Source organism: Cibotium barometz, chromosome 47 (assembly GCF_041138505.1).
Source record: "Cibotium barometz isolate CiBa-2024 chromosome 47, ASM4113850v1, whole genome shotgun sequence".
NCBI classification, from domain to species: domain Eukaryota; kingdom Viridiplantae; phylum Streptophyta; class Polypodiopsida; order Cyatheales; family Cibotiaceae; genus Cibotium; species Cibotium barometz.
The window spans coordinates 34667165-34676394 of record NC_141092.1 but is presented as its reverse complement, the minus strand read 5'-3'; positions in this window follow the sequence as shown (position 1 = coordinate 34676394).

Genomic DNA, 9230 nt, shown 5'->3' with positions numbered 1-9230 from the left:
CTAATTAATTACTGTAGTATGTGTATTTGAGTAGGTTATCTATCTACCAATGGTGCATGACATTAAATGGTGGTACGTCATCCCTATTGCACCACATTCCAAAGTGATGTATAATACATTCACTGATATGGAGCATATGGAGGATGTAGCAAGCCGCAATGAAGATGATGTCGAACATGCCAATGAAGATGTTGTGATCGATGATCAAGAAATAAGAGATGATCATGATAATGAGGATGAGCGTGCCATTTCTCATGATCATGAGAATGACCCTACCATTGAGGATGATGGTGATGACGTTGATGAGGATGATCAGGACATCGATACCATTATCAATGGAGTACAGAATATCGATAGTGGAATAAATTTAATCGTAGCCTTACAAATTGATCAAATGGATATTGATGTTGATCGTTTGGCAAGGATGGATCTTATTGAAGATGAGATCGAACCCTAACCAATCCATCACTGTATCGTTCTAAATTGATGACATTTCTATTGTATGTGTTGTCTTTTAATTATCATCTCATATGCATGATTTATTTTTGAATATATTTCATTGTTGTAAATGCATGTAGTGGGATTGTGTAATGATATATACTGTAATGTACTATGAGATGGTTTAAAGAAAATAGTTCATAATTTTGTAAAGGAATTCAGTTTTTCTTCAGTTTTTCTTTACCAAGCGTGTATTAATGCGTGTATGGCAGCGTGTATTGATGCGTGTATTATTGCGTGTATATAAACGCGCTTATACACGCGTTGATAAATGCAAATATACACGCGAATGTAAATGCCAAAATACACGCGCCCGATTCTATTCAAATACATGCGCGACCATACACGTGCTCGTAATTTATCGCGTGTATGAAACGCGTGTATGGCAACATTGTCTTGTAGTGTAAGCTAATTAATAAGTAAATAATGGTGCTAGGTAATTTTTAAAAATTTACATTTTTCTTTTCGTGATTGTGTCAAAAATGAAATAATTATCGAGGAGTTGCACAAACTTGGCAATGTGGACAAACCTTCTCAATAAATGTTGTTAGTGCCACACGGTGCAATGAACTAGGTCGAGGGAAAAGGCCCTTACACAAGGTAAAGAATAGGATGCAATGGAAGGCAATCAAGAATCATCTTGCATAAAGGAACCAATATAAGACACACTATCTTCTCTCTAGTTCTAGATTTTTTAAAAATAAAATTTCAAATCATCAAGATTTTGGTCTATGCAATGATGCCATGTTAAATTGAAGACCAATATGAGAGGTTATAGACTGAGAGAAATACCAGATTGGCATATAGGCCATTCCCCACAACAACCAAGTTATTTTAACCACATCCATCTAAAAAGCCATGAACTTTTTAATGACAAAAGGGGTGCATTATTAAGAGTGTATAACCTCTCGTAGAATTCTTCAGAATGAAAGATTATATTATAATAAGAAACAATAAATGCATTTAGCCAAGTTCACTTGGATGCAATTGTTTTGGTTCAAAATCATGTTGTGTGAGTCAAGGCCCATGGAGAAACGTGGAATTTGGGCCAATCAAATTGAGAAAATAAGCATTTATTTCAACAAGTTTTTTTTTGGGCATCTTCTAGGTTATCCTATGCCCTTCTAATGGTGTGGCCTACTTCCCACGAAGTGACTTAAGAAAAAACTAGCTCTAATTGAATACCCATTTTAGTCCTTGCAAGGCTCTCAAAGTATGGGTGAAAATGATGGAGCTTATCAAACAAGTCATTTTAGAACTTACTAATGAAATTCAAGTTTCTTGACATCTACTTTATTTTCTTGACTTCCCTAGTCTACACATGATGTAGGTCTTACATGTTATTTTAGCACCACTGAGCTTATTAAACAAGCCGTTTTAGAACTTACTAATGAAATTCAAGCTTCTTGACATCTACGTTATTTTCTTGACTTCCCTAGTCTATGCATGATGTAGGTCTTACATGTTATTTTAGCATGACTTAGAGAGTAATTAGGGTGATTGAAAATGGTGAGAAACTTTGAAAATGTTGCAACAAAAGTGTAACTCATAATTTTTAAAATGAAGAAATGCGTGCATATGTCACACCTCTTAAATGAAGAAACCTCATCCCTATGGATCTTCGTCGCATCTCTTATTTCTAATTAATAAACATGATTTGCATGAAATAAGCACAGATTCTTATAAAGCACCTTACATTCTTTTAAGTTTGTGCCTTCATATAAGTTTCTATCACAAAGCCCTCAATTACCATTCTCTATAAGAAAACATCATGATCCATTAGTGAAGTGAAGAGCACGATTGAGGTTGCTATCTCGCTGACCTCCCAAACATGGTTCACATGAGTTTTTGTCATTAATCCCTCAATCACCATTATTTATTAAAAGAAAACAAACATAATTAGTAAATACCATGATTCAGAATATGCTAGCTAGCTCACCTCCCAATGTAATACCCAGGGGTCTAAGGGCTAATTCACATGGGCATTCAGGTGGCCAAAATCTAAAGCTCTACTTGCCACTTGTGCTCTAAGAGGCTAGCCATCGTCTCACCTACTCAAATTAACTTAGCATGTAAACAAAGGGAAAAGCATGAGGTCCCAAAGAGAATCCCTATTTTTCCACTTCTATATGTAAAGACTGCACAGAAGAATCGGCAACATGAGGTGATAAGAGCTACATCTACATATGCTAGAAAAGCGACAATAGAAATAGGACAAATAAAAGAGGAAGGGCTGGTGAGGGTGGGTAAGTTAAGAAATAGAAGGAATAAAAGAGGAAGGGCTAGTGAAGGCCTATAAACACCAGTTAGGCATAAAAATGATAGGTTTGAGTAGTAAAGATAGAACTAGGAAATCCATCGTAGTGGAATAGTCTAGGGTAGGTAAGTAGGTAGATAGACTAAGAAAACCATTTGTACAAGTGTTGATAAGTATAATGGTAGTAGCAAGTAGAAAGTAGGAAGCTTTTAGATGATGCACATTCCAACATCTATAAATAGGGATCTGAGTAGTGGAAAGGACATTTAGCTTTTTGGAACATTGGACTCTTTCTTTTAGGATTTTGAACTGGTAAGCCTCCATTATTTAGCACTTTGCATGATCATGTTTCGATTCATTGGGGATGGTGGAGAAGGTTTATTTGGATACTGCTCAAGATTGAACAATCAAGCTACTATTTCCCATTATCAACACACACTTGCTTGATGTGTACAAGAAATCTGGTAAAGGACTAGAAGACATTGTGATCTCACAAACTCAGCATGTAAATGAGTTAGAAAGACTACTTCAGTCATCTCAGCAGAGAGAAATAATAGAGCTTAGAAAAACTAACAAAAAATTAGAGGAAAATGCACTCTACAAAACCCAACTAAAAAGCACTCCTTTTGGGTTAAGGGTGAGATCTAGACAGTTTAAGAGTGTTACATGCCTAGCAACACATGGGGGTGCTAAGAAGAAACACTTGGGGCTTGCTCATAGTTACATTAATGGTGTGAGAGGTTTCTGCTTGGATAATCCTAGAGATAGAATTGTATAATCAAGTTTTCTATAAAAAATAATGACTTGATTGAAATGCTCAAGCTTCCAGAGTGTGCGGGGCTTTGAAAGGAGGGTAGTCAAGAAAGTTTACAATGACTTTCGTGACTTGGTCAAGCTTGATGAGGTGGTGGAGGCATGTGATAAGGTTTCAACAATAAGCAAGAAGGGACACAGAGCCATATTAAAGCTACTCATCCAAGGTATAAAGCCTCATCCTCCTCGTGTGTTCGGCTTACTGCCGTGACCACATACCGTAATAAGCAATGGCATGACACCAACAAAATTTGGCTATTCGAGGGTTCATAACTAAATACAAACACATTAATAGTTTAATGAATGTAGAAAAGCTTAAAAAAAAGAAATCAACATTCAATTATGACATGTATAATAACATATTTACAGATGTTAGAAGGGTCCAATCAACCATGGTGAAGTTCTATCAGTGCACAATAGAGGACTGTGAGGGTAATCTTATTTTTCTTATCAATCTTGATGAGGCACAAATCTATAAACATTAAAAAATGAAAAAAAACAGTATCGGATTGATGAACAAAGATTTAAATTATGCTCAAGGTAAGGGAGACTAGCCATTACATAGTGCACAATTAGAGATGGAGCTATGGTACATAGGGACAACTATAGTGCCAGATGAGAGTCATGATACTCTCAAGTGGTTGTTTTGGCACACAAGAACTCCAAGTATCATTGATGCTTAGAATAAAGGTGCGAAGCTTGTGGTGGATGGGGTAGGAATTTTTACAATAGAGTGGCACCTGAGTGCCGACTTGAAAGCATTGAAGTGCATGTATGGGGTGTGTGGTGGTCCTCGATCAGCAAACCCATGCCTCTACTGCATATGGCAGGCATGAATAGTTTGGAATAGTACAACCTTAGAATGGATTGTACAAAGCCTCCATCCAAAGACAAGACAAAGGAAGTAACTCAAGATGAAGACCTAACAATCAGGTAACATTGGTGATGTTCTAGTAGATGTGTCAATGGAAGGAGCCAAATCTAGGAGGTTCTTGTCAAACTCTAAGAACAAACAAGTTACAACAGTATAGGAATGTTGGAAAGGTCTATGCGAGCACACAACTAACCAAGCTAGTGATTTAAGGATGATAAAGCTTCGCATGACAGTCTAGATAGAGCTTTAATTTTATAAAACTCTTACATAAGGAAAGGTCTGAAGGTGATTACGCAAGTCAGTTTGAAATAGCAATCAAGACGCTTGTGAAAACAATTGTAGCTGCATGGGGGAACAAGGACATAACCTTCTACTTAGTAGGATATTTTGATTCAAATAATTTGTACATTGGTTAACTAATATTAGATTAATCGATTATCAATATAATCTTTTTTCTATGTGAAGCATAGTGTGAATAAGAAGGGCCAATTGTAAAAATATCAAATTCTCATAATGCAAAGACACAATCCCCCTTTGTGCCAATTGAGTCTAGTTCTTATCTCCTTGCTCTCTTGTGTCTATATTATGAGAGAGAGAGAGTGTTGAGAGGAGAGAAAGTACTTCATTCTTGGTACATGTTCCTCTTATTCTTGTATTCATGAGTGTGAGAGTTGAGAGTGAGAGTCCTTGTAGTATGAAGAGAGGCAACCTCTTTGTGACAGCTTGAGGAAGGAGGCAAAGGAGTGGAGCTAGCAAACCACTATTGTAGCTTAGAATCTTTCATAGATATGAGCTTGGAGCTGACAAGCTCCCCACGATAGTTTTGTCTTGGTGAGAGTAATACTCAACGATTTTGTCTAATTGCCCTAGGGTAGCTAAACTATTTCTCTTTTTAAGGTGTGATCTTGTCAAAGTTGTGACTCTTTCTAAGTTACGGCCTTAAAAAGTTATGAATCTTTTTAAGATATTGCTGTATTTAAGGTGTGGCCTTCTGAAAGTTGACTCTTTTTCCGTATGGAAAGAGGGGGTAGAAAATAGAGGAGAGTTCTAAGCAGTCAAATTCATTCATGCCTAATATACTGGCAAGGATGATAGGCAATTATGTGTGCATGCCTAGGATGAGAAAGGGGAGTGAGAACTTAATTAGGTGGAGGAGAACAAACTCAAACATGTAACAAAATGAGAGGATATTGTCTTAGCAAGGGAGATTGCCTACACTAAGGAGAAGTGGGCTTACAGAGGGGGGAATTAATATTTTTGAGGAAATTCTATTTCATTGACACATAAGCTTTAGGTTCATTGAGCCCCTTTGCATGTCACATGGGTATCACATTAGAAATTATTTTTATTTCCACATAAAGTCCTTAAGGTCTCAAGCTCATTTGGCCCCCTTTTTTTGCATCACATGGAGAAGGATAATGCAAGATTTAGAAATTCTTAAATTGGCATGTAAGGTCCTTTAATGCTTCTTCAAGATCATTGGTCCTCTTTTATACATCATATGGAGAAGGACAATGTAATCTTTAAGACACATATTGGCCTTTGAGGTTTCAAGCTCATTAGGCCTCTTTATGCATCACATGGATCAGGACAATGTAAGCTTTAAAAATGCTTAAATTGACACATGACACCCTTTCAAGTTTCAACCTCATTGGGCCTCTTTAATGTATCACTTTAAAAGTTCTACATGAGGAACATGTGGAACGTCAATGCAAGCTTATTGGGCCCCTTACCTTTCACTAATCACTCTTTTTCTCTTTCTTAATACCTAGTCTATGTTTTATATTTATGCATGTGCTAAAATTTATTAAGGTTATTTGAACCTTACAAAATCGTTTCCTTAAGGTTTAGCCTTGAAGTTTATAATTTAAATCCTACACCTTTCAATTTCATTTTACTAAGATTTAAGCATTTGGATATTTAGCCTTAGGCTTATGCAAATAACTAAGGTCTTATCCATTTAATTTTTGCTATCATTTTGAGGAAGGAATTGCTTGACATTTCCAAACTTTATTATCTCCAAAAATTCTTTCCAACTATCTTGGTTCTATACATGACTTTTCTATTCCTAGGGTTTCTTACATACCACTACTTCAGGGTGCACGTGAGTAGGGTACATTAATGATGCACGCTTATTTATTTAATGTCTATAAGTCATTTAACATTTTAATAAGAATCGTTGGCATCTAACAGGGGTCTAAGATAAAATTTTACCACTTTTTCCTCCATGTTCCAATGAGACTTATGTGGCTAGACATGGTTGACACATCCCTAAAGTAACAAAAGGTTCCAATTACCTATACAAGTGATTTTATGAGTTTGGGGGCCTTTGTCTTTTCAAGTTTTTGTGAAGTTTGATCCCCGTATACGAATCCTCCAAACAAAATCCTTTTAACTTTATAAAGTTACCTTATTATTACTTGGATGAGTTTGGCCAAATGAAAAAATTTCATTCCAAGAGATTTTTAGAACTTAACCTTCTCTTTCTAGACCTATTTTCTCTCTCTAGACTTTTTTTGAGCAAATGAGAATATTTTGACTTCTTGTGGGATTCAAGGTAGAGGGATCTCTCTCTCTCTCTCTCTCTCTCTCTCTCTCTCTCTCTCTCTCTCTCTCTCTCTCTCTCTCTCTCTCTCTCTACTTAAGCCATTTTTTTAATCAACCATTAGGATATTTTTTTTGTAGTTGTGGGGCAGTAGGTGCTGAAGGAAATATATTATTGGGCCCCTTACCTTTCACCAATCACTATTTTTCTCTTTCTTATTACTCAGCCTATGTTTTATATTTATGCATGTGCTAAAATGTATTAAGGTTATTTGAACCTTACAAAATCATTTCCTTAAGGTTTAGCCTCGAAGTTTATACTTTATAGCCTACACCCTTCAATTTCATTTTACTAAGATTTAAGAATTTGGATATTTAGCCTTAGGTTTATGAAAATACTTAAGGTTATCCCTTTAATTTTTGCTATCATTTTGAGCAAGGAATTGCTCGACACTTCCAAACATTATTATCTCCAAAAAATCTCCCCAACTATCTTGGTTCTATACATGACTTTGCTATTCCTAGGGTTTTTTACATACTGTTATGGGCTACCGTACCTCCCAAGAGAGAACCCTACCCATTCACAATTGGAAGAAGCAAAAGACAACAACCATTGTTGGGTACTTACCAATGCTTCGAGCTCACGTACCTTGGGGATCCCAAAGCTTGCTTTTGGAATCTACACTCCTCCAATCTCCACCTCCATGCTGTCATCACAAAGTCTCTCACACCAAGGAAATCTACCTTGCACTCTTCCACACACGCATGCATTGAAAAGGAACATGCACTAGAGTACACTCTCACTCTCTCTCTCTCACAAGACAAATCAAGAGATCTCATAGCACAAAGGGGCGCTAAAAGAGGAGTTTTGAGCATTATTCAACAGTCAAAAGAATAAAGAAGATTATGCACAAATTTTATAGAATCATTCAATGAATGTGAATGAATGTGAATGAATGTAGGAATGATGAGAATGGATATGGATGGATGTGAGTGAATGTAGGAATGATGAGAATGGATGTGAATGAATGTAGGAATGATGAGAATGGATATGGATGGATGTGAATGGATATAGGAATGATGTGAATAGATATAAGAATGATATGAATGAGAATGGATGTGAGTGGATGAATGAGAATGAATGAATGAGAATGGATGTAAGAATGATGTGAATAGATGTAAGAATGAATGAATGAGAATGGATGTGAGTGGATGTAATGGATATGAATGGATGTGAATGGATATAGGAAGGATGTGAATAGATGTAAGAATGATGTGAATGAAAGAGAATGGATATAGGAATGATGTGAATAGATGTAAGAATGATGTGAATGAAAGAGAATGGATGTGAGTGGATGTAATGAATATGAATGGATGTGAATGGATATAGGAATGATGTGAATAAATGTAAGAATGATGTGAATGAATGAGAATGGATGTGAGTGGATGTAATGGATATGAATGGATGTGAATGGATATAGGAATGATGTGAATAGATGTAAGAATGATGTGAATGAATGAGAATGGATGTGGGTGGATGTAAGAATGATGTGAACGGATGTGAATGGATATAGGAACGATGTGAATGAAAATGAATGGATATAGGAATGATGTGAATAGATGTAGGAATGATGTGAATGAATGAGAATGAATGTGAGTGAATGTAAGAATAATGTGAACGGATGTGAATAGATATAAGAACAATGTGAATGGATGTGAATGGATATAGGAATGATGTGAATAGATGTAAGAATGGTGTGAATGAATGAGAATGGATGTGAGTGGATGTAATAATGATGTGAACGGATGTGAATGGATGTAAATGGATATAGGAACGATGTGAATGGATGTGAATGGAGATAGGAATGATGTGAATGGAGATAGGAATGATGTGAATGGATGTAAGAATGATGTGAATGAATGAGAATAGATGTGAGTGGATGTAAGAATAATGTGAACGGATGTGAATGGATGTGAATGGATGTAAGAATGATGTGAATAGATATGAATAAATGTGAATGGATGTAGGAATGATGTGAATGGATGTGAGTTGATATAGGAATGATGTGATTGGATGTCAGTTAATGTGAAAAATGTGAAATAATGAGAAATGAAGTGAATTAATGAGAGATGAAGTGGAATTAATGAGAAATGATGTGGATTAATGAGAGATGATGTGGATTAATGAGAAATGAAGTGGATTAATGAGAAATGAAGTGGATTAATGAGAGATGACATGGAATA